A 26247-nucleotide genomic window follows, 5' to 3' on the forward strand; every position below is an offset into this window, starting at 1 on the left:
AAACCAAAAAGACTACAGGACCCTTCAAACTGAATTAAATACAATCAAGTAAACATTTAAAGATTAAAACAAGCAATATTTAGGGGCGCCTGGGTGGCTCAGTCGGTTGAGCTCAGGCTGACCTTTGGCTCAGGTCATGATCTTGTGGTTTGTGAGTTCGGGCTCACGTTGGGCTCTGTGCTGACAGCTCGGAGCCCGCAGCCTGCTTCCAATTCTGTGTCTCCCTCTCTCTCTGCCCCTCCCTGCTCATACTCTGCCTCTCTCTGTCTCTCAAAAATAAATAAATGTTAAAAAAAAATTTAAATAAAAAAATAAAACAAGCAACATTTTCAATATGGTGAATTTTATAGGTGTCTGTAAAACTTTACACCTGGTAATCAAAGATATTGTTTTTAAGCAATCATATGTCAAATTCATCATATACACAAAATATCATTGAGTTCCATAAAGTAGGTTTATTAAATAATAATCTCTCATCATAAAACAATAAAACTAGAAATTATTAACAAAACTGGAAATCATTAAACCAGTCAAAAACACAAAGGAAATTAAAAAGTCTAATAGTGACCAACCAGGGTAAAAAGGAAAATAAAACGGATTTCCTGGATTTGTGATTTATAACAAGTCAATGATGGAAGGATGACTCAAGTATGAAACACTTTATTTTTTTAAAGATGAAAGCACTAAAATAAACTTAATATGCTTTTATTTTGTTAATAAATTTTTAAATCAAAATGTTATTTTTCAATAAATTTAATATAACTGTGAGCTCAAACAAGAAAATGGGTAAGTAAATTAAAAGAAGTGAAAAGGGAGGAAATACTAAAGATAAAAGCCATAACTAAATACTAGAAAATAGAAAAATAATGTTCCTCATTAATATGTTAATATCCTGGTTCCAGTTTTGTTTCGTTTTGTTTTGCTAACCGACTAAACAAATTGCTACGTAATTTGATCAGGTGTCAAAGGCGAAATAACCGTTGAAAGGGAAGATATTTTAAAAACTCATGAAACTATGTTGTAACACACTGTGCAAAGTAAATCGTTTAAAACTTACCATTTGGCAAACACCACAATAACGATTGCTTCAGGCAAGAATCAACAGACACTTAACCTTGTGGGTTAAGTAGGATGGAAACTAAGGTATTTATTTAGTCTCAAGTATTTCCCCAGTACATCCTTACTAATTGCAAAGAGGATAGGGTAACTTCATAGTGGAGAAAACTGCACCAGGCGCCTTTTACAAAATGATTCAAATTAACACCCCAAATCAAATCAACATCATGTTGATACGATGAACTGAGAAAGATAAGGCATCACTTATTATATTCTTTTCAAAAGCACATAACCTCAGGGGGCCTGGGTGGTTCAGTCAGGTTAAGTGTCTGACTGCTGATTTTGGCTCAGGTCATGATCTCAGGTTTTGTGAGTTTGAGCCCCACCCCCGTCGGGCTCTGAGCTGACAGGGCAGAAACTGCTTGGGATTCTCTCTCCCTCTCTGCCCCTTCCCTGCTCATGCTTATTTCTCTCTCTCTCTCTCTCTCAAAATAGATAAAGAAACTTTAAAAAAAATTATAAAAAAATGTGCATAACCTGAATTTAGTCATGATGAAACACCAAATAAGACCAAACTGATACAAAATAACTGCTCAGAATTTACAACACTAACGTGCTGTGAGAGACAAAAAGAAATTATGCTAAATTAAAAGGAGACATAACCTAAATGCAGTGTCATACGGGATTAGACTCTGATCTAGTAAAAGAACATTAGAAACACAATTCATGAACTTTAAGTAAAGTCTGTAGAACTATATAGAGTTATATCACTGTTAATTTACTGGTTTGATACCTGAAGTGTGATTATGGAAGATGTTAACGTTTGAGGAAGCTGGGTGGCAGGTATATGGAGATCCTTTGTAATATTTTTTAGCAAACTTATTGGGTCTGATTGTATTTCAAATCAAAAAGCTAAAAGCTAGAGGCGCCTGGGTGGCTCAGTGAGTTAAGTGTCTGACTTTAGCTCAGGTCATGATCTCATGGTCAGTGAGTTCAAGCCCTGCATCGGGCTCTGTGCAAAGAGCTCAGAGCCTGGAACCTGCTTCAGATTATGTCTCCCTCTCTCTCTGCCCCTTCCCCTCGTGCACTCTGTCTCTCAAAAATGAGTAAATGTTAAAAAAATGTTTTAAAAGCTAAAAGCTAAATAATAACATAATGAAAAATGAACTTAAGCAAAAAAGACACACAAAACTTATTAAACTTCTAAAATTGAGAATTATAAAAGCAATACATTAATTTTGGATATGAGCAAGCTTTTTTTTTCACGATAAACTAAAAAATTAATTTCACTATGAGGTAAACATAAATATTGATTTGACCAAGAACTTATTTTTATTTCAAGGTTATAAGTCAGGGGAAAACAATTTTAAGAATGTGAATGTGTTACTATATAGATAAGCAGAGTGCAATAATTTGACATAAGTATAAAGTTCTGTCAGGCGGTAGAAAAGTAATTAGCTTAAGAAAAAAGTGAAGCTAACTGATAAAATATATTTTAAGGAACTTCAAATAAAGACTGAGTTTTTTTGTCAGCTAATTAACCAATGGGAGTTTAGATCATCTGTTTTTATCTACTTATTTTATGTTATTATTTATTTATTTATTTAAAAAATAATATTTATTTTTGAGAGAGAGAGAAGAGAGAGAGAGAGAAAGTGTCGGGGTATGGGCAGAGAGACAGAGAATGAAACACAGAATCTGAAGCAGGCTCCAGGCTCTGGGCCATCAGCACAGAGCCTGACATGGGGTTCAAAGCCACAAACTGCTAGGTCATGACCTGAGGCCCTGTTGGATGCCTAATTGACTGAGCCACATAGGCACCCCATTCGTTGTTATTTAAAAGACACATTTGCATACGATTAAATTTTATCCACACCAATAATAGCTTTGCTTTTTAAAAGACAAAAACTTCAATTATTACCAAACTATAATTCTGTAACTTCAGGGTGGGTATTTTTTTTGTGGTAATTTATGAGGAAAGAATGGATAATTTGAGGGCATGACAAAAACTTTAATTACTCCCTTGCACAGAAAAGAAACATTATAAATATGAGAAGGAATATGGTCTTTGGGGCATCTGTATCCTAGGAAGCTTTATATAAAGTAGACACTGTAAATTTAAGAAAACTGTATAGTTCTAAAATACACAAAAAAAGTGAACTACCAATTTAAGTGGAAAAGTATTTTTAATGTATATTTTAAAAAGTGTTAATAAAGGGTTATATCTAGCTGACAAATTACTGTATGCCAGCTTAAAGCTTCTTAATTACACAGAAAAATAACAGCCTTCGTCTCATTTGTACTGACAGCCACCTGCAGGTAATTGAATTTGGTTTCCACTGTTTCTCTTAAGATTTAGAGGACTTTAAAACTGTGCATTATGGTGCGATATTAAAGTTGATGCAATGCAATTGCATCATAAAATTCAGTCAGAGGATTTAAAAGTAAATCACTTGAGATAAAATAAAGATGATTTTTAAACAAATCTTGTTTAAGAACCATGAACTTACAGTAAAATCCAAGGTGCACAAGGCAAAATACGAGCACATAAAGTTTGTCTGTGAAGCCAAACTCTTAAAATTGGCAGAATGTGAAGCAGTATTTATTGTGGAATTAAGAGACGTCCCCTACATGTGGCAGGCTTCCTACGTATAACAACGTGGTGACAGGCCACAAAATATATTAAACATCAGTAATGCTAAACACACAGCCAGAACATCTACTTGTGTGTTAAAAAGACAACAGCAATTTATTATCCTCATGAGATAATTATCATCAGAATGTGGCTGAACAGCACCTGCCAAGGGTGCCTCAAAACACATCATGTTTTAACTTGAATATGGAGAATCATATTCTTAATCGTCTTGAAATATATCGAACAATTTCAACCCAAAACATTAGGAATATGACCATTTCAATCAACTATCTACTAGAAAAAATGGAATAATATCATGCTAATAATCCAGTGGAAGCCATAATAAAATTATATTTTATATGTCTTCACAAAGATGTGACTAAAAAGGGATGTATTTTTAAAAATTCCTTTCTATATGAAGATAATTTTAAAATTAGAAAGTAACAATGTTTATAAGCCTATAATACTGGGAAAAAATAGAGGTTACAGGGGTCATTTTTTAAAGTTAATTTTCTTCATGGTAAAGCTGAAAACAAAAATTACCCAGAACTCTTTGGCATGTCGTAACTGTAGGAAGGAGGAACATATCTATATTTCCTGGGTTAACTGTCCCAGAATAATTATTAAAAGTGCCCTCTTGTATTCTCAAAAGCCCCAGTTTAGACAATAAGTTGAGACAATAAGTTAGACACCTGTATGTTTAAGGCAAATGCAATATTTTTTACCTCCTAACGAAATGAAGCCCACTTATTAGAAAAATAAAAAGATTAGCTCCTTGACTTCGTTGAGAACCTTGCTACTTACATGATGGTCAGCAAACCAGTAGCACTGGCAACATCTGGAAGCTTGTTAGCAACACAAAAAAAATGAGGCCATCTCAGACTTGCTGATCCTGAATTTTTAACAAGATTCAGTGATTTATATGCACATTTTCATTTAGAGGCATTGTTTACAAGCCCCCTAGATAGAAAGGTGCGTAAATCCAAGCTTGCTTCCCCTCTGGATTCATACAGGCTATTGACAACACCAAGTTAATGGCTCCTTCTAGGTCATGACTGGACAGTGTTGGTGCCCATCATTTTTGACCCAAAGATAACTGATGGGGAAGAATTTATTTTCAAGATGAGGTCAACATAGAACATACAACTGCAGGTAAGAGCCACAGTGCCTCTGCCAGTTCCCGTGATCAGCGGCGTCATCACCCTCAGAACAGTTGTATGAGAAACCAGAATGGGGAGGAGGGTTGGGGTGCGCCTTACTGGCTTCTCCCCCCAGAAGACCCACGGCAAGAGCTGAAGTTCTCGGACTCATACTGGACGAGACTTTCTTATTTAGGGAAACATATTTTATGAAACAGATTATACTTTTGGATGGATAGGATTAACTTCAAACATGTTTTATTCTTACTCGTGATACATTTTGAGCTGTAACTGAAGTGTGCTATTGGAATGTATTTCCACCTTGTAGGGTATGTCAGGGGTAGGGTTGTGGGAGTCACGTTCAGTAGATGGGGCATAAAAATTGTTATCCGAAAAGGAAGATTCGCATAAAAAGCCTTAAACTGGATTCATGCTTTTTTTTCTTCAATTCTCTAAAACAGGTCATCGTAATCAAAGAGTTAAGAAATGTTTCTAAGAATAATAAACTTTGCAAGCTATTGTTGTTGCAAGCTACTTTTCAGATCTTTCCTTTTTTTCCGTCTTCAAATATGGAGAAGCTACCCACCAAAGATTCTTTAAAATGCCTCTCATGGGGAATCGGGGTAGCTCAGTCTGTGGAGCGTCCAACTCTTGATTTAGGCTCAGGTCATATCCCGGGATGGTGGGATCAAGCCCCATGTGGGGCTATGCACTGAGCGTGGAGCCTGACTGTATTTCTCTCTCTTTCCCTCTGCCTCCTGTCTCTCTCTTTAAAGCAAAATTAAAAAAAAATAAAATAAAATACCTCTCATGATCACTAGATGCAAAGAAATCATTCAGAAGAGTGACAAGTCTAAAAGCATTTTATAGCCTGAGGGCAAAAAAAAATTCCCCAATCAAATGGACACGGAAAAGCAAATAGTAGAGAATATAAACCAAACACCTGCAGAAACATTTGGAAAAAGCAGAGCTTTTTTCTTTTCTTTTCTTTTCTCTTTTCTTTTCTTTTCTTTTCTTTTCTTTTCTTTTCTTTTCTCTTCTCTTCTCTTCTCTTTTCTCATTTCTCCTTCCTTCTTTTTCCTTTTTCCTTCCTTCCTTCCTTCCTTCCTTCCTTCCTTCCTTCCTTCCTTCCTTCCTTCCTTTCAAGAGTTTTTCACAATATCTTTAGAAAATGTATGAGCAAAGAGCTAATGTAAGGTTGAGGTCTTGAATAGATGATCTTGTGTTTTTTGTTTTTTGTTTTCTTCCCCCCAATGGATAAGAATTATCACAGTTCCTTAATAAAGAGGACTAACACTATTATATCTATTGTATATATGTGTACAATTGTATAGTTCTGGTAGTCTTTTTGAATCTAGTTGTGTTAATCATCAAATCCTGGGTTACAGTTGCTAAGTGTCCCTATATTTAAACATTTAATCATTCTTATTTCAATACCATCAAGTTTGCAGGTATCCAAAAGTGGGGAAAAAAGCCTATAAGTAGTTTGCCTTAGAGAATTTAGATGAATGAAGCTTATTTTCTTCTAAGGCCTCCATATATTACATGAAATTATTAGAAGTATTTCATAATGCAAATTAAAAAATTCTGCCAATATCAGATCATTATCATAGTAGGTTATTTCCTGAGTAAAACACTATTAGTTGGTCTTTTTTTGGTCAGTTTTCAAAGAGAAGGTGAAGATGATCAAATACATGAAAGGAAAAGAAGGCATGAATGATGTGAGACTATTGGGAATGAGAAGGGAATGTATGATGTCTAAACTAATATCAATTTCAAATACCACAATAACAACACATCCAAATAATGGGTTAAGGGATTGATTTGTTTTCAGCTACAGATATCATCCTAAAATTCAGATGGGAGTGTTTTCCTTCCCATCTACTTTGATTTTTTTAAAGGAACTGATGATTTCTCTGGTAAAATTCTGTCCCTTAGGAAGCAGCCATGCGTTGAACAGTGTAGGGTCCCTCTGGTAGAAAAAGAGGAATTGTATTTCTATTTAAAAAAAGAAGAAGCAGAACAACTTAAATTCTAGGTCAACTTGTACTCTAATGTAGGTTACTAAAAACGTTGCTCACTGTGTGAGACATGAATAACAAGCCTGGAAGTGAGTGGCAGGATCTCAGAGTTTAGAATTCCCTTCCTTTGTTGTACTCCCTTTGTATTTCTCCAGACTCCCTGTCCCACTTCCCTTTCCTCTTTCATGCGCAACCAGCCTTTCCCCAAAATCACTGGCCCTATTTCTTACCCCCTCCCCCGCTACCCCCTAACTATTCTTACACCTCCCATTTGGTGCCAGCCTCACACTGCCCTCTGTCCCTCGGTTCCTTCTACTTCACTTTTAGTCAAAAATAAACTTCTACTATCTCAGTGGGGAAATGTAAACATATAAACTGCAAACAATCAATAGGTTCTACCCTACTCGAAGTGTAACCCATTCCTTGATTTCTAAAATGTGGACCTAATTCTGTGGAGGGCTGCCTGGAAATGTGTTTTAAGAAGACAAATTCACAGCCACCAGAGATAAAGATTTCCACATAAACTGATGAAAGTGCACTAAGCCTCTCATCTTAAGGGGATGTCATGATTTTCTGAGGTTATCAAATAGCATTTAATAAGTTAGCTTTTTCTAAACACGACATTATATCCCTGCGCAGCTAAAATGTTAGTAACCTTTAAAATGAATTTAACACTCTGTGCCCTTTTCTTCATAAAATTTTTAAAAATTCCTTTTTAATTTTCTTTTACTATATTCAAATGCCTATTAGTACACATCAAACTTGCTGTTTAGTGATTCAAAGGATCTCCCCATTTTTAAAATCCCTTATTTCAAGTTAGCAATCCTAGTTGACAATACAGGAAGTGGAACAAGTGAGTAGAGGACATTTTGGAGTAGCTGCCTACCCCAGATACCTCAACTCCATCCTTGACAGGTATCAACGGGCAACTCTCAGAATAAGGCCACCCTTCCCTTGAGAGTGATCAAGAGAAAGTTCAAAGCACTGAGACTAAGATGATATTTCCTTCACTTTCTCATTTATCAGCAGGACCAAAAGAGAGCCCTAGACACCCATCCATCCTACTCCCCAACCACACATGTCATAGCAATCTCCATCTGCCTTGAGTCAACAGAGGACCAAATTCATTATGCTCTTCATGTCTCTTTTTATGTTAGTCACTCAAAGAACACTCACCACGCAGGTCACTGCTGACCTTATGTGTACAAAGTTCCTTAAGACTCTGAACATTGCGTCTGTGGTTCCTTTGTACTAAACTCCCAACTGCTGAAATTATCCACTATGCTGTGGAGAATTCATGTCCCAGCATCAGTAAAATCTCTTATTTTCCAAATCTGTCCTGAGTGTTCCTTTCCCAGCTGTCTTCTTGACTGCTGTTATTTCCTCCTACAGCCACCGTATTATAGCCACTTCCAGACTTATTTCTTTCTTTCACCATAAAGCACTGCCTCAGCTTTGAATTTCATGTTATCCATCAGAGTTTATCATCCTAAATACCATTTTTTATTTTGGTTACAGTCATCTACTGATCCTCATTTTCTTCACAATTTTTAGCTTCTGGCTCTCTGTCACTCCTTCAAGATTCCTTGATATTTCGATACCCTGTAGATGATTTTCCTAAAAGCCTGGTTTTTAGTCAATGTATGATCTTCTGTTCCAAAGATCATGTCTCTCACATTACTCCACTATTCCTTCTCATGTCATGGTCATTACCAATAACTGCAATACGTCATAATCACAATTTCACAAACCTGACTCAATACAGCGCTTTCAGTCTAGTATATCAGTTCCAGTAAAGCACTTAACCAAAGCATCCAACCCACATATCTTTCACAACCATCGACCCAATTTGCCTTTTCTTTCCTTCAAGTAAGCAGGAATCTATTCTTAAGCAAGAATCCAAGCTTAAATCCATGACCAATAATTCAAATCAGTCTTGTGCATTCACCCTCAAATATCCTGACCTTCTCTTTATTTGTTAATATTGTCTTAGCAAAAATCTCAAATCCAAGTCCAAATTTCCACCTTGTTCCTGCTCTATCTGAATGTGTCTAAGGAGAAGCACCATCATGCTTACTCTTCTCATTTTGAAATCATGATCATGATGTGGCAACTTTCTCGTAATGATGGATAATAATTATACTACCTTTCCCTAACCCATTTACTTTCATACTCTGATGTCCAGCTCACATCTTTTCCTGTTCCCTCAAACCTCTAAAACCTCCTCTCCATTCTCATTTCCAAATAAGTGATCTTGTTTTCTATTTCACTGAGATAATTGAAGCAGTCAGAAGAGAACTTCTATAGATTTCCAAATCTATATCTGCCTGTTTGTCTATACTCTGGCTTCACACCTTATTTCACCCAACTATACACAATTGTAATATTGTGATTTATATGACACATATATTTGGAGGGGGGTGGGAGAAGCATATATTTGATCATCATCCCTGTTTCTGGCATAGAGCTCCTAAACACTTGAAATTTCTTTTTTTTTTTTTTAAATTTTTTTTTTTAACGTTTATTTATTTTTGAGACCGAGAGAGACAGAGCACGAACGGGGGAGGGTCAGAGAGAGAGGGAGACACAGAATCTGAAACAGGCTCCAGGCTCTGAGCAGTCAGCACAGAGCCCGACGCGGGGCTCGAACTCACATACCGCGAGATCGTGACCTGAGCCGAAGTCGGCCGCTTAACCAAGTGAGCCACCCAGGCGCCCCAACACTTGAAATTTCTAAGTGATGAGAGCAATAACTGTGTGTCTTGTTGTGTGAATGAGGTAACTTTTGTAAACACCTCAGGACGGGAGTTGGTAGCCAGGAAAACCAGCCCTGTGATTAGAGGGTTGGGACTTTCAGTCCTGCCCTCCCCAACTCCAGGGAAGGTAGAGGGGATGATGGTAGGATCAACTACCTATGGCCAGTGAGTTAATCAATCACACCTATATAATAAAAGCCTTCATAAATACTGAAAAATTTAAGTATATAATGAAGCCTCCATAAAAAGCCAAAAGTTAAGTCATGGGGATATGACATACAGCAAAAGAGAAAGAGAGAGAGAGGACAAAGGGGGGGAGTAAAGATAAAGAGAGTGAGAGAGAGAGAGAGCAGGAGAGAGACAGAAAGAGAGAGAGAGAGAGACAATTAGTTTAGAGAGCTCTCAGTTGGTGAACTTGTGGGGAGGCAGGGAGAGTGGTGTGCCTGGAAAAGCATAGGGTTTCCGTATACCTTGCTCTATACAATCTCTTCCATCTGGCTGCTCTTGAGTTATGTATTTTCATAATAAACTAGTGACCCAGTAAGTAAAATGTTTGAGTTCTGTGAGTTGTTCTGGCAAAATAATGGAACTAGAGAGGAGGTCATGGGAACTGACCAGTTAGTCAAAAGCACAAGTAACAGATGAAGTAGGGGTGGGAGGTGGGGGGGCGGCGGTCTTGTAGAAATGAACCGTTTACCTATGAAATCCGATGCTATCTCTAGGCAGATTGTGTCAGAATGGAGTTGAATTGAGTTAAATTGTAGGACACTTAGCCAGTGTATAGAAAATTGCTTGTTGTTGTGGGGGAACCCTCTTTTCCACATGTTGGAAGTTGGGTCCCAACACACATTCAATAATCTACTCCTCCATTCCATTTTATAATCATCTTACAAATTGGGGTGACTGGGTGGCTCAGTCGGTTAAGTGTCCGACTTCAGCTCAGGTCATGATCTCACAGTTCGAGTTTTGAGTCCCACATCAGGCTCTGTGCTGACAGCTCAAAGCCTGGAGCCTGCTTCAGATTCTGTGTTTCCTTCTCTCTCTGCCCATCCTCTGCTTATGCTCTCTCTCTCTCTCTCTCTCTCTCTCAAAAAATAAACATTAAGAAAATTTTTAAAAAATGATCTTACAACATCAATGCTACAGCAAATTTCTCCTATTATTCCTATGTCATAAGTTATCATCATCCTGGACTATCTCCTCCACAAACTTGCTATTATTTCTCCCATATTTAGATTTTTTTTTTCCTTGAACCAACTTCTCTTGCCTCCTCTCCCCTTTAAAACATAATTAAGTAAAACACAACCTTGAAAATGAATGTACCTACACTTACTCTCCCTAATTCCTCCTTTTGATTCTCTCTCAAACCTATTTCCACCAGATTTTTTGTTCCTTTCCCTCAACCAAAAGTGTTTTTGTCTGTTCTACCTCCCACTGTCAGTGTTCCAGTGACAAATTGTATCCTCTTGATCATCAGTTTCGGGCACAGTTAATCACTTCCTTTTTTCTGCTATATATATATTTTTACACTGCTTGTAAGACACAAAATGCTGTTGCTTTCTTTACCACCTCACCAGAAATGTCTTTCCATTCATCTTTGCTAGTTTCTTCATTCTCCCATTTCTCTTAATGTCGAAATATCCAGGGCTTCAAGATCTCATCAAAGCACATGGCTTTAACTACCAGACAGCACCAAGCCCTCTCAGACTTGTATTTATAATTGCCTATGTGGTTCTCTGGTGGATGTTTGAAATTCACGTCAAACTCAACATGCAGCCTCTGGAACTTCTCATTGCCTTCCCATTAAATTTGCTTCACCTGTTCTCCAGCCTAGCTCCAGTCTCCAATATAATTTGCCTGAATTAATACAACTATTTTTTTTTTTTTGGTGCATTTATGCTTATCTTAACAATGCATTTTATTTTTTTAATTTTTTAATATAATTTATTGTCAAATTGGCTAACATACAGTGTGTACAGCGTGCTCTTGGTTTTGGGGGTAGATTCCCGTGGTTCATCGCTTACGTACAACACCCAGTGCTCATCCCAACAAGTGCCCTCCTCAATGCCCAGCACCCAATTTCCCCTCTCCCCCCGCACCCCAACAACCTCAGTTTGTTCTCTGTATTTGAGAGTCTTTTATGGCTTGCCTCTTTCCCTCTCTATTTGTCACTATTTTCCCCCTTCCTTTCCCCCATGCTCTTCTGTTAAGTTTCTCAAGTTTCACAGATGAGTGAAAACATGATATCTGTCTTTCTCTGCCTGACTTATTTCACTTAGCATAATACTCTCCAGTTCCATCCACATTGTTGCAAATGGCATGATTTCATTCTTTCTCATTGCCACGTAGTATTCCATTGTATATATAAACCACATCTTCTTTATCCATTCATCAGTTGATGGACATTGAGGCTCTTTCCATAATTTGGTTATTGTTGAAAGCGATGCTGTAAACATTGTGGGTACATGTGCCCCTATGAATCAGAACTACTGTATCCCTTGGATAAATTCCCAATAGTGCTATTGCTGGGTCATAGAGTAGTTCTATTTTTAATTTTCTGAGGAATCTCTACACTGTTTTCCAGAGTGGCTGGACCCGTTTGCATTCCCACCAACAGTGCAGGAGGGTTCCTGTTTCTCCACATCCTCTCCAGCGTCTGTAGTTTCCTAAATTGTTAATTTTAGCCACTCTGACCAGTGTGAGGTGAATACAACTATTTCTTTCTTTTTTTTTCCCAATAGGTGCCTCCTCAATGCCCATCACCCACTTTCCCCTCCCTCCCACCCCCCATCAATCCTCAGTTTATTCTCAGTTTTTAAGAGTCTCTTATGGTTTGCCTCCTTCCCTCTCTTTTACTCCCCCTCCCCCCCACATCCCCTTCCTCACGGACTTCTGTTAGGTTTCTCAGGATCCACATATGAGTGAAAACGCATGATATCTGTCTTTCTCTGCCTGACTTATTTCACTTAGTGTAACACTCTCCAGTCCCATCCACGTTTCTACAAAGGCCAGATTTTATTCTTTCTCATTGCCAAGTAGTATCCCATTGTATATATACACCACATCTTCTTTATCCATTGGTCAATTGATGGATAGGTTCTTTCCATAATTTGGCTATTGTTGAAAGTGCTGCTATAAACATTGGGGTACAAGTGCCTCCTATGCATCAGCACTCCTGTATCCTTTGGGTAGATTCCTAGCAGTGCTATTGCTGGGTCATAAGGTAGATCTATTTTTAATTTTTTGAGGAACCTCCACACTGTTTTCCAGAGCGGCTGCACGCGTCTGCATTCCCACCAACAGTGCAGGAGGGTTCCCATTTATCCACATCCTTGCCAGCATCTATAGTCTCCTGATTTGTTCATTTTAGCCATTCTGACCAGTGTGAGGTATTATCTCAGTGTGGCTTTGATTCGTATTTCCCTGATGAGGAGTGATGTTGAGCATCTTTTCATGTGCCTGTTGGCCATCTGGATGTCTTCTTTAGAAAAGTGTCTATTCATGTTTTCTGCCCATTTCTTCACTGGGATGTCCACTCTCACCACTGTTGTTTAACATAGTGTTGGAAGTTCTAGCACCAGCAAAGAGACAACAAAATGAAATCAAAGGCATCAGAATTGGCAAAGATGAAGTCAAGCTTTCACTTTTCGCAGATTACATATTATACATGGAAAACCCAATAGACTCCACCAAAAGTCTGCTAGAACTGATACATGAATTCAGCAAAGTCGCAGGATACAAAATCAATGTACAGAAATCAGTTGCATTCTTATACACTAATAATGAAGCAACAGAAAGACAAATAAAGAAACTGATCCCGTTCACAATTGCACCAAGAATCATAAAATACCTAGAAATAAACCTAACCAGAGATGTAAAAGATCTGTATGCTGAAAACTATAGAAAGCTTATGAAGGAAATTGAAGAAGATACAAAGAAATGGAAAAATATTCCATGCTCACGGATTGGAAGAATACTGTTAAAATGTCAATCCTACCCAAAGCAATCTACACATTCAATGCAATCCCAATCAAAATTGCACCACCATTCTTCTCAAAGCTAGAACAAATAATCCTAAAATTTGTATGGAACCACAAAAGACCCCAAATAGCCAAAGTAATATTGAAGAAGAAAACCAAAGCAGGAGGCATCACAATCCCAGACTGTAGCCTCTACTACACAGCTGTAATCATCAAGACAGCATGGTATTGGCACAAAAACAGACACATAGACCAATGGAATAGAATAAAGAACCCAGAACTGGACCCACAAAAGTATGGCGAGCTAATCTTTGACAAAGCAGGAAAGAATATCCAATGGAAAAAAGACAGTCTCTTTAACAAATGGTGCTGGGAGAACTGGACAGCAACATGCAGAAGAATGAAACTAGACCACTTTCTTATGCCATTCACAAAAATAAACTCAAAATGGATGAAGGACTTGAATGTGAGACAGGAAACCATCAAAACCCTAGAGAAGAAAGCAGGAAAAAACCTCTCTGACCTCAACCGCAGCAATTTCTTACTCGACACATCTCCTAAGGCATGGAAATCAAAAGCTATTCCTATTGGGTTAGGACTATTGGGACCTATGAAGATAAACTATTGGGACCTCATCAAGATAAAAAGCTTCTGCACTGCAAAGGAAACAAAAAAAAACTAAAAGACAACCGATGGGATGGGAAAAGATATTTGCAAATGACATATTGGACAAAGGGCTAGTATCCAAAATCTATAAAGAACTCACCAAACTCCACACCCAAAAACAAATAACCCAATGAATACAACTATTTCTTTTTTTTTTTAATTTTTTTAATGTTTATTTATTTTTGAGAGAGAGACAGAGTATGAGTGGGGGAGGAGCAGAGAGAGAGGGAGACACAGAATCCGAAGCAGGCTCCAGGCTCTGAGCTATCAGCACAGAGCCTGATGTGGGGCTTGAACCCATGAACCCAAGACCATGACCTAAGGTGAAGTCGGACGCTTACCGACTGAGCCACTCAGGCGCCCCTGAATACAACTATTTCTTAAATCATCTCTTTGTTTTCATCCCCATCTCCTAGAGTCAACTCACAGCACTGCAGCCAGAAGCTTTTAAAGTGAAAATCAGGTCATATCACTCCTCAACTCAAAGCTCTGCAATAACTTCCTATGAGTGAGTGACAAAGCACTTAGGAAAACTTAACAGTAGCCTACACCCTTTGCCCCTTAAATTACTTAATCTGTTAATCATCCTTATGTTGTTTAATATTCTTGTGTGCATTGGCTTTTCTGCTGTTTGTAGAACAGAGCAGACCTCCCATGTGAGTCTGTGCAGTAGCCGTTCTCTTTACTTGAATGTTCTTCCCACAGGTACCTGCATGGCCACTTCCCTGATGGTCCTAAAGAGTTTGTTCAAGTATCATATTCTCACTGAGGCCTCACCTAACAATCCCAGCTAGTACTGATTCCCTTTGTTATGCATTTTATATTTCATTTCCCAAAGTATGTATGACCTTTTAACATACTACTTATTTATTACATTTATGTTATTGGTTACCTTCTATCTTTTCTTACCTAGAACATAAGGGATTTTTTTTTTCTGAGCACTGATGTATCCTAAGTACTTATAATAACAACAAAAATCTTAGGACTTGGTAATGCTCAAACATCACTTCTTGTATGAAGGGACAGATTTAAGACAGGTGTTTAGGCTATACAAAATATGACAAAACTATTTCTTAGAAATCAAGCTAAAAAGTTTCTACTGAAAAATCAAACTTGAAAAATTTTCTAGGTATTTTAGAATGATTTATGGGAATGGTCAAGAACGGTTTCTGGTACGTCTTTTTTTTTTTTAATTTTTTTTTTTAACGTTTTATTTATTTTTGAGACAGAGAGAGACAGAGCATGAACGGGGGAGGGGCAGAGAGAGAGGGAGACACAGAATCGGAAGCAGGCTCCAGGCTCTGAGCCATCAGCCCAGAGCCCGACGCGGGGCTCAAACTCAGGGACCGCGAGATCATGACCTGAGCTGAAGTCGGACGCTTAACCGACTGAGCCACCCAGGCGCCCCTCTGGTGCCTCATTTTTAAAGCAAAATGAAAGAATGTATATAAATATTCGGCTCCAGTATTGAGGTCTAAATAGAAACATTCCAAAGCTTAACATATTTCCTACATTGCATACAGGCGACTAAGAAATGTGTCAAAGTTAACAGTGTCAAAGTTAACCCGAATTTAAAATATATGAATAAATTTGAACACTTATTAAATTCCAATGTAATAAATTTGAACACTTATTAAAATGTATAGAAATGTATAAAATTACAGTATTTGCCATTCAGAAATTTTGCAAGTCAAAGGAAAGCCCCTTCCTTCTGTCAATTATTTCTCAAAAAGTAAAACCATTGCCAGGAGTCTAAGAAGATAGGGTGGGTGGGAATGCCTAACATCTCCAGTCCGAGCTGGGAAAATTTAGGAAATGGTAAGGGAAGGACCGGGATGAGACACTCTAGCTCAAACTGCACCCTCCCCAATTCAATTCAAGTTTATTGTTAGTAAAAGAATCAGAGCTCTGTGCAGAAGCACAGCATAAATTTTAATAGATAGCTTTGACCTTTCCTCATCAATAAATCTACGTGATGGTACTGTTCTTAAATTTTTGTTTATATATTATTTTTGATGTTTAGATGACCTTTATAGAACTGTAAACTTGTTTCTAACTACTGGATATAACTTTAACTAAACGAGTTTATATTAAAACAATCTTAAGAGATAGAGGCTAGTGTTGTTCTAATTCCTGCTTGATATATGTAACTTATGTCCTCTGACTGAATTATTTTACTCAATAGCAATGACTTCTTTTTTTTTTCAGTATATGAAATTTATTGTCAAATTGGTTTCCATACAACACCCAGTGCTCATCCCAAAAGGTGCCCTCCTCAATACCCATCACCCACCCTCCCCTCCCTCCCACCCCCCATCAACCCTCAGTTTGTTCTCAGTTTTTAACAGTCTCCTATAGCAATTACTTCTTAACATAATATTATTTTGATATAATATATTAAATTAAATATAAACATATATAAAATAAACAAAAGCTGGCTAAATTAATTTATACTTTGAACAAAATTTTTCTTTAATAACCATGGTAAAGATAAATATACTTCCATTCAGTAAATTTATTGAGCACCTAGGCTTTGCAGGGCATTATTTTGGGTACAGTTTGAAATATGAAAGCCTGGTAGTATGCTTCACTGAGCTCAGCTTTATAGAGGAAGTAAAATATACAAATATTTATTAAAATAGAAAGATTAACTTGGATATGAGCCAAAAGGAGGTATTGATTATCTCTTACCAGTGTCACCAGAAGAAAGATGCTCTCCCAGCTAAAGAATTCAGATGATAGGATTTATATACATTATGTCCCTATGGTCTTCCAGAAACATGTTAAACATGCATTTTGTTATTTCATATAAAAGCATTTTATAAGAAAATGTAGATGTTAGACCTATTTTGTTAATAAGATCTTTTAAAAAAATCAGTTCTTAGTCCTAATTTTCTTAGCCAATAAATGGGATATGTGGAACTCCAAACCAGTTCTCTCATTTCAAACACCGTGCCCTTTCACCTCTTACAGTTTATGGAGAAGTTATTATTTGAATTGACTTTGAAAAAAGAGTGAAAATTAAATATGGAGCATGGGAAGAAGAGAGGGAATTTCCAGTTCAAGAAGGGCATGAGCAGAGCTGAAGTCAGGAAGTTTCAGGGTGGTGTATGTAATAATGGGTGTTTTTCTCTAGTTGGATATAAGATACATGAAGAGAAGCAGAATGTTAGATCTATGAATGATAGATCTTTGTGCGCAGATCACATGTATCTTTGAACTCTTGAATGAAGACTATACTTTATTCCAGAGCTAATTGGAAGTTCTTGTAAGTTTTTAATTACATAAAAAGAAATATGTGGAACTGTACCTAGGGAGTCCAATGTTAAAAATGGAGGTAAGTAGATTCTGAAAGAGATCATTAGAACATGAACCAGAGTAAAGGGGACATAGTGGTGGGAACAAATGTGAAAGGAATGTCAAAAGAAGGGATAGTCTCACATGGGGAATAAGGCATATTATTGGACCTTTGTCAGTATTTAAAAATGAAAATTGAGAATTAATGAACAAAATCTTTGATAAATTGTTTAAGTCTAGATTTATAGGAATAAAAAAATCTTTTTTTTTTTTTTTTAATGTTTTTTATTTATTTTTGGGACAGACAGAGACAGAGCATGAACGGGGGAGGGGCAGAGAGAGAGGGAGACACAGAATTGGAAACAGGCTCCAGGCTCCGAGCCATCAGCCCAGAGCCTGACGCGGGGCTCGAACTCACAGACCGCGAGATCGTGACCTGGCTGAAGTCGGACGCTTAACCGACTGCGCCACCCAGGCGCCCCAAAAAAATCTTTAAAAAGTTTAAAAAATTAAGAAAACTATAAAATATAAGAATTCATTGAAAGATGAATGATTATGTCAGAAATAAAAACAAATATAAGGAGCATTGAAAAGAGGGTGTTAAATGGCTGAGCTCCTTGAATGAAAAGAAATATAACGATTTTTTGAAAACATACATTCTGTTTATAAGAGAGATTTGTTGGATAAAATAATACTAAACAAATATTTGGAAAAAGTACTGAGGGAATTTCCGAAAATGATGAAACACATAAACACAAAAGAAGATAAAAATATTAAAATTATAAGTCATAAAATATTTTCAAAATATAAATGTGTGGGGCACCTGGGTGGCTTAGTCACTTAAGCTTCAGAATCTTGACCTCAGTTCAGGTCATGATCTCATGTTTGTGAAATAGAGCCCCACATCGGGCTTTGCACTGACAGCACAGAGATTGCTTGGGATTCTCTCTCTCCTTCCCTCTCTCTCTGCCCCTCCCCCAGTCATGCTTTCTCTCACTCTCAAAATAAATAAATAAACATTTCAAATATATAAATATAAAAGTTGTGAGAATTTCCAATAAAAATTTCCAAAGATGCACATTAACAGGTAACGTTCACTTATATGCTCAAGTTTTAAATATCATGTTAACTACAAACACAAAACAATCACAAAATACTTCCTGAAAAAACTGATTTTTAACCAGCCAACTATTAACTTATCTAAGAATAAATAGGACAGCTGAAAAAATCAATATTAGTTTAACTAAAATATTTGAGCAGTATAAAAGATCAAAATAACTGTAAATCAGAAAATCACTATTAATTTTCCTATCAAGTCATTTATATCAGCATATTGTTATAAACAAAATTCTTAACTTGGGATCAACAAATCTCACTCTTACTTACCTCAGTCCTGGCTTTAATTAGTTGATTAAAATAATCATGCCAACTTTCCTGCAGTTTCTTTCTGTATGTGTAAAACTTGGAGAAATTGAAGAGGGTTAAGCATCAATATAACATGTTCAATAAAAAAGGGCTAAAACTATCTTAAAATTTTTCCAACTAATTATTAAGCTTAAAGAGGGTACTTACAGATGTGAAATTTCGAAACCATCATGTGTATTTCTCAAATAAAAATACATATCCTAATATCTCCAAAGGAAAATTCATCCATAATGGGCAACTCATTCTTATTGATGCACGTAACTAGGTATTTTTTTTCCTCTGCTTAATGTTATGTTCTTATGGTTCATCCATGCTGATGAATGTAACTATAGACCATTCACATTCCCTGCAGTATGTTATTCAATTAATGAATATGCCATAATGTATCCATTATTAAATTGATATTCTTGGTAGACATTTGAATTGCTTCCAGTTTGACATTATATATATTGCTGCATTCACCATGAATGCCTATATCTTCTAAACATTTGCCAGAATCTCTTCGATTATGTACCTAGCAACTGAATCATAAGATACAAACCTCTTTCAACTTTTTTTATTTATTTTTTTACTATTTTTTAATTTTTTTTTTTTTTTTTTTTTTTTTTTTTTTTTTTTTTTGAGAAAGAGAGAGCATGAGCAGAGGGGAGGGGAGGAGGGAGAGAGAATCTTAAGCAGGCTTCATGCCCAGCTCAGAGCCAGTCACAGGGCTCAATCTTACAACCACGAGATCATGACTTGAGCCAAAATCAAGAGTTAGATGTTTAACCAACTAAGCCACCCAGGCCCCCAAGAAAGAACTCTATTTTAGGTAATGTCAACCATTTTTTTTTAAGCAACGTTTCTACAAATTTACAAATCAAAAAGAAAAGAATAGGCGTGTCTTTGCTTCACATTTTATTTGCCAGATTTTTAAATTTCTGCCAGTACAGTGGTTAAGAGATATCTCATTGTGGTATTACTTTCCAACTTCCTGATTTCTAACGAGGTTAAAATCTTGCAAGTAGTTTGCCCATTTTTCTACTTTTTTTTTCCTTTGTTATTTATAAGGTATGCACGCACATTTATTTAGGATATCTTCAGTGGTTTTTCTATAATATTTTAGAATTTTATCCATCAAAGTATTGTATATATTTTGTTAGATTAAATCCTCAATATTTAAAAATTTTTTGGTTGCTTATATAAATAGTGTCTGTTTAAAAACTTATGTTCTCTATTTTTATTCCCCTGGGTGATGAAATGTAACTGAATTAAACTTGTATGCTGATTGTGTCCAAAACCTTTGCTAAGCTTTCTAATGAATCTTAATTATGTACTTATATATTTGTCTATATTTCTTTTGAAATTACTATATCATGTGCAAATAATGATAATTTGATTCATTTTCAAATATTTTAATGTTTAGTAAGTTCATTCCTGCAATTAAACCTAACTAGGCCATACCATATTTTATTTTTCAATAAATTGCAGTGTTTGTTAACTAATGTTAGAATTTTTGCACTTGTGTTTATGATTGAACTTTAGTTTGGGTGCTTTTATCTCAGTATTTTTGACTTATTTTGATATCAGTGTTATAGCAGCCTCATACAATAACCAGAGATTGTTCGCTATTCTCTCTGAAAAATTGTGTATGATATCACAACTGATTTATTCTTCAAGTGTTTTTAGAATCCACTGGTATGTCATTATGGGTGTTTTTCATTTGTGGGAAGATTTTTAAGCTTCTGAATCAACTATTCTAATCATTATCTCCTTCAGGTTTTAAATTTCTTCTTCAGTTAATTTGGTAATGGAATTGTTCATTTCATCTAAATTTCAAAATGCATGGACATCAGGTTAATTATACCTTCTTGTCACATTTGTCTCTGCAGCATCTGGCGTTATGTTCGTTTTTCATTTCTGATGGAATTTATTTATACTATTACTATTTTCCCTTGATGAGCCCTGCTAGATGTTGACCCAGTTTATTTTATGCTTGAGGACAAACTTTGGCTAATAGGATTCTGATGATTATACCTTTGTTTCCTAATTTTTTTTAATTTTCTGTACTTGTATTTTTTCCTTTTATTTTCCTAGTTTTTAATTCATCAATCGTCAGCTTTTTCCCTTTCATAATAAACTTACACATTTCCTTTTAGCATTGCCTTAGCTGCATCTCAAAAGTATTGATAAGGAGTATTTCTGCTGTCTGTCAGCTCTTCTTATGCCCTCATTTCCATTATGATTTTAAATTCAGTAAGAAATTATTTCCTAGTATATTTTGTTTTTTCTTAATCAGGTGAGATTTTCTTTTACTATTTTTTTTATTATTTAATCAGTTTTATTATATTATTGTCAGTATACATTGTCTGAAGGATATCAGTCTGGAAATTTGGTAACATATACCTATGTTACTATGGATACGTTACTATGTCCATCTAGAAGAAGCTTTCAGATTGCTTGAAAAGAATGAGTATTCTGAAACTGTTGCAGGCAATAGTTTATACATGTCTTACCAATCAATTCTATATGTCATAAATTCTATTTATACATTTATCACTTCCTTTCTTCTGCTTACATGATATATAATTTCTTCATCGTTTCTTAGCTTCTTAAGGGTTAAGTTCAATCATTGATTCAAGACCTTTCTTTTTCTTTTCTAATACAGTTCTTTTTCTTTCTAATACACTTTAGTGTTCTAAAGTTCCCTCTGATAGGCATTCTAGTTACATAGCACAGATTTTGATTTGTTGTGTTTTCATTTTTATTACATTCAAAATACTATCTACATCTTCTTTTAAAGTTTTATTTGACCTATAGGTTATTTAGAAGTATGTTTTCTAATTTCTAAATGTTTGCATTTTTTTTTAGTTATCTTTCTGTTATTGATTTTTATATCAATTATTTTGGTCAGAAAAAATTATTTGTATGATTTGAATCTTTTAAACTTGTATTATGGTAAAGATATGATCTCTCTTTTTAAATATTTTATGTTCACTTTTAAAAAATGTGCATTCTGCTGTTTTGGAGTAAATTATTTCATAACTGTCAATTAGGTCAAGTTTGTTTGTTGGTATTGGTCTTATGTGTCATTACTAATTTTCTAAATAGTTGTTGTTTAAACTATTAGGAGCAGAGTGTCTATTGAGGTTTTGTCTAATTTCTAGTTCCATACGTTTGCTTCATTTATTTTGACAAAGTCATAAATTTCGTACACCATTAGAATCATGTCCTCTTGATTAATTGATCCCTGTACTAGTTGCTTATTGCTGTATAACAAATGATTCTAGAAGTTGGGAGCGTAAAAAAAACAAAAGTTGATTATCTCACAGGTATGTGAGTCAGCAATCGGGGCACCTCTTAGTTGGGTGCTTCTGTCTCAAGATCTTTCATGCATTTTCAACCAGTATAATTATAGCAGTGGTTTCATGCAAAGTCTTGACTATGGAGGGGGATCCACTTTCAAGTTTCCTCACATGGTTATTGGTAACCCTCACTAGATGAGTTTTTCCATGATAATAACTCATGACATAGCTTCTGAGTTTCCCCTGGATGAGCAAGCAAGACTCTGAGACATAAGCAACTGTCCTTTAATTTTCTAAGCACAGAAGCCACATCATATCACTCAGCCACGTTCTGTTTTATAGAAATAAGTCAGTAAATCCACCCTCACTTAGCGGTAGATGCACAAAGGCAATGAATACCAGATGTTCGAGATGATTGAAGACTGTCTTTGTGACTCCCAAATTTGGTCTTTAATTTGAAAACAGTATAAGTAAATGCCTTCAAGGAAGAAAATAGGAATTGTCAGCTTATCTCAGAAGGTCTCTTTCCTTTCTACAATTTTAATTCATCTAGTCGTTGTGGCTTCCCCAACTTTTAATGTGTTTACTGTTTTTGTAATGTATCTATGTTTTCCAGTTTTTGCACTGAGAGACATATCTGCCAATACCTGGTACCTCCTAGCCGGAAGAGAAATGTTTTATTTTAATTAACACACTTTTCATTTCTACAGGTTCAATTTGGTTTCTTTTCAAAATCTTTTGTTCACTTTAAGGTCTTTTTTCCCCTTAATTATATTTTCAATTTCCTCGTATTTCAGAAAATATATTCTGAAAACTCTATTGATCATATCTTCTAAAAGTGTATATCATGCTTTATACTACATGCAAAGAAATTCAGCTCAGAGATTACATAGTAAAAGAAAGCAGGAATCCACAAAGGCATATGAACCCTGAGTTGGCTTTTTCTTTTTTTTTTAATTTTTTTTTTTTTTTTTATTCAACGTTTTTTTTTTATTTATTTTTGGGACAGAGAGAGACAGAGCATGAACGGGGGAGGGGCAGAGAGAGAGGGAGACACAGAATCGGAAACAGGCTCCAGGCTCCGAGCCATCAGCCCAGAGCCTGACGCGGGGCTCGAACTCACGGACCGTGAGATCGTGACCTGGCTGAAGTCGGACGCTTAACCGACTGCGCCACCCAGGCGCCCCGGCTTTTTCTTAAAAACAGAATCACAATTTACCTTTTAAGAAGTTACACTATAATGTATCAATTGTAAGGAAATAGAAATTATCTTTAAGGAAAGTATATGAAACTGGATTGAACAATGGGAAATTTTTTGTTTTCCAATCTTAAGACAAAGTATTCAGAGACACAGTATTTCCACATGCCATCTATTCTTTTTTTTTGTAATGTTTACTTATTTTTGAGTGGGGGAGGGGCAGAGAGAGAGAGGAGACATAGAATCTGAGCAGGCTCCAGACTCTGAGCTGTCAGCACAGAGTCCGACATGGGATTCGAACCCATTAACAGTGAGATTACGATCTGAGCCAAAGTCAGACACTTAACAGACTGAGCCACCCAGGTGCCCCTCGCATGCCATCTATTCTTAAAGAAAACAATTTCATCACTCATGAAAAACATATTTTAGTTTTGCAATAAAGACCACCTATCTACATTATAGCCTATGTCTACATATTCCATTTTTTAAGTCACTTCCTCTGTTGTATTTAATGCCATAATTATCAATATCTACATTTTTTACATAGTCCATGCATGTTATGCCATGTTCCAATACCTTTGCTAGTTGTTTCTGCAGTCTACTAATTTTCCCATGGATGATTCATACTGTGTATGTGATTGCTTAATATCTACCCAGCCTCTCCCCAGTATGTCTCCTTGAATTGTAGAAGCCAGAAAGTTAAATGGCATTTTCCTACCTCCCTTGTCTTTTTCGTGTAACTTTACTAATCGTATAAGTCTTGAGTTCAGAACTATATTAACTAGGAAGCAGAATATAAAGCATTGATTTTGTTTTAATACAAACACAATATCAATTTTCTGATTCAGGTAGTTTCCTGATTGCATCAGAACAGTATGTTTCTATAGTGAATACCTATAATAAAAATTTCTCAGATAAGTAGAAAGCCTCTTGATGATGGTAGGTATACTAACTTGCTTAACAACCCTATTCTGTAGTATAGTTTTAGGAAATTTTCCTTGAAGCTCAGGCTGCAGTCTATTTCACCAATACTCCCAATGACTAAATGTTATTTAACCATTCATTACAAATCTCTTTTTCTCTTTAAACAATCTAAAGAGAATTACATCCTTCAAATAATAACCTTGATTGGCATATCCATGCTTCAAAATTTGGCTCAGGTAATATCTCATCTTCTTCAATATTTTAACAACTTTTTTGATTACTTTTCATGTAAGTCCTCCACAGAAAGCCATGCTGTTCTGACACAGTGAATTAATTTTTATCATTTCTCTTAATACAATGTATTGTATCTTTGCAAATGCTTCCCCCATTTGACTCTACACTCCTTGAAATATACTCCATTTCACATCTCTATCAGAAAAACAGTTCAAAATAAACACATAATAGGGGTGCCTGGGTGGCTCAGTCTGTTAAGCAGTTGGTTTCAGCTAAGGTCAGAATCTCACGGTTTCGTGGGTTCATGATCTCTCTGTTTCATGGGTTCAAGTCCCATGTAGTGCTCCGTGCTGACAGTGTGGAGCCTGCTTGGGATTCTCTCTGACTCTCTCTCTCTCTCTGTCCCTCCCCAACTTGTGCTGTCTCTATCCCTCTCAAAATAAATAAATAAACTTTAAAATAAAAAATAGAATAGAACAGAATAGAATAGAATAGAATAAAATAAAATAAAATAAAATAAAATAAAATAAAACACATATTGAATCTCACTGTGGTACAAGGTCCTGGCCCACTCCATTGCCTTCACTCTGCCTCTTTTTTCATCCCTTATATTTTATTAATTTACTGTCAAATACTAACTCCACCCATTCTCTCACCTCATTCCTCAAAACAATTTTCTTCTTTAACTATATATTCAAACTTAAAGGGCAAAATAAGCATTTCATACAGTAAATTTTTGGCCTATGTGTACAATAAATTCTTTCCTTATTATTTAAAAGTCATTGTGTCAATAGAAATTTCATTAATTAGAATTATCATATTGAACATGAGGTATATTAATGAATTATCAGATTTAATTATCTTACATATCATATGACATAAGTTGTATTATTCATATTTTCCAGATGAAGACATTGAGGTTTTGGGAGGCTAAATAATTTTAAGTCAATATCCAGTCAGAGTTGAAGGAGAGAATTCAAAACTAAGTCTAACTACAAAATCAGCATTATCAGCAGGCAGACCTCTGGAATTCTCCAGGTGGATTTCAGAGACGACCGCAAAGGGAGAGGAGCTGAAAGGGTGGTCAGTCATTCCTCCCTATCCTCTAGTTCAAACAGCTATGTCTTTTATCTAGATATATATTGGGTTTGACAAAGACTCTCTCCTTGACCAAACTTTAGTTAGGCTCCTCTGAACCCTCTTCCCAATTAGGTCTTGACTTTTGGACTTCTGGGTTTGTCTTTGCATCACCCAATTTTAGCAAAAATCTCAAGTCAGTTCAGTGAGAGTTCTCCCACCCTCAGTAACTGGTCACCCTTTGACTTCTAATGAAATTCCCCATCTCCCATGCTTGGTATCTGATCACCCTGATCTACCTTCAGCAAGAATCCTGTCAAGTCAGGTTAGCCAGAATCCCCTATATCCACCAAAATTTCCTCTTAGTAATTTTCAATCCATTGACCCCCACCCTGCTCCCTGGTTATAAATCTCCACTTGTCCATGATACATTTAGAATTGAGCCCAGTTCTATACTGAGGTCTTTTTTTCCCCTACTGCAAAACTTCCTATATAAACACTTGGTTTTACCAGTTTAGCTATTGTTAGGGTCTGGTTTTCTTTAACAGACTCCAC

This window comes from Neofelis nebulosa, chromosome 3 (assembly GCF_028018385.1).
Source record: "Neofelis nebulosa isolate mNeoNeb1 chromosome 3, mNeoNeb1.pri, whole genome shotgun sequence".
NCBI lineage: Eukaryota > Metazoa > Chordata > Mammalia > Carnivora > Felidae > Neofelis > Neofelis nebulosa.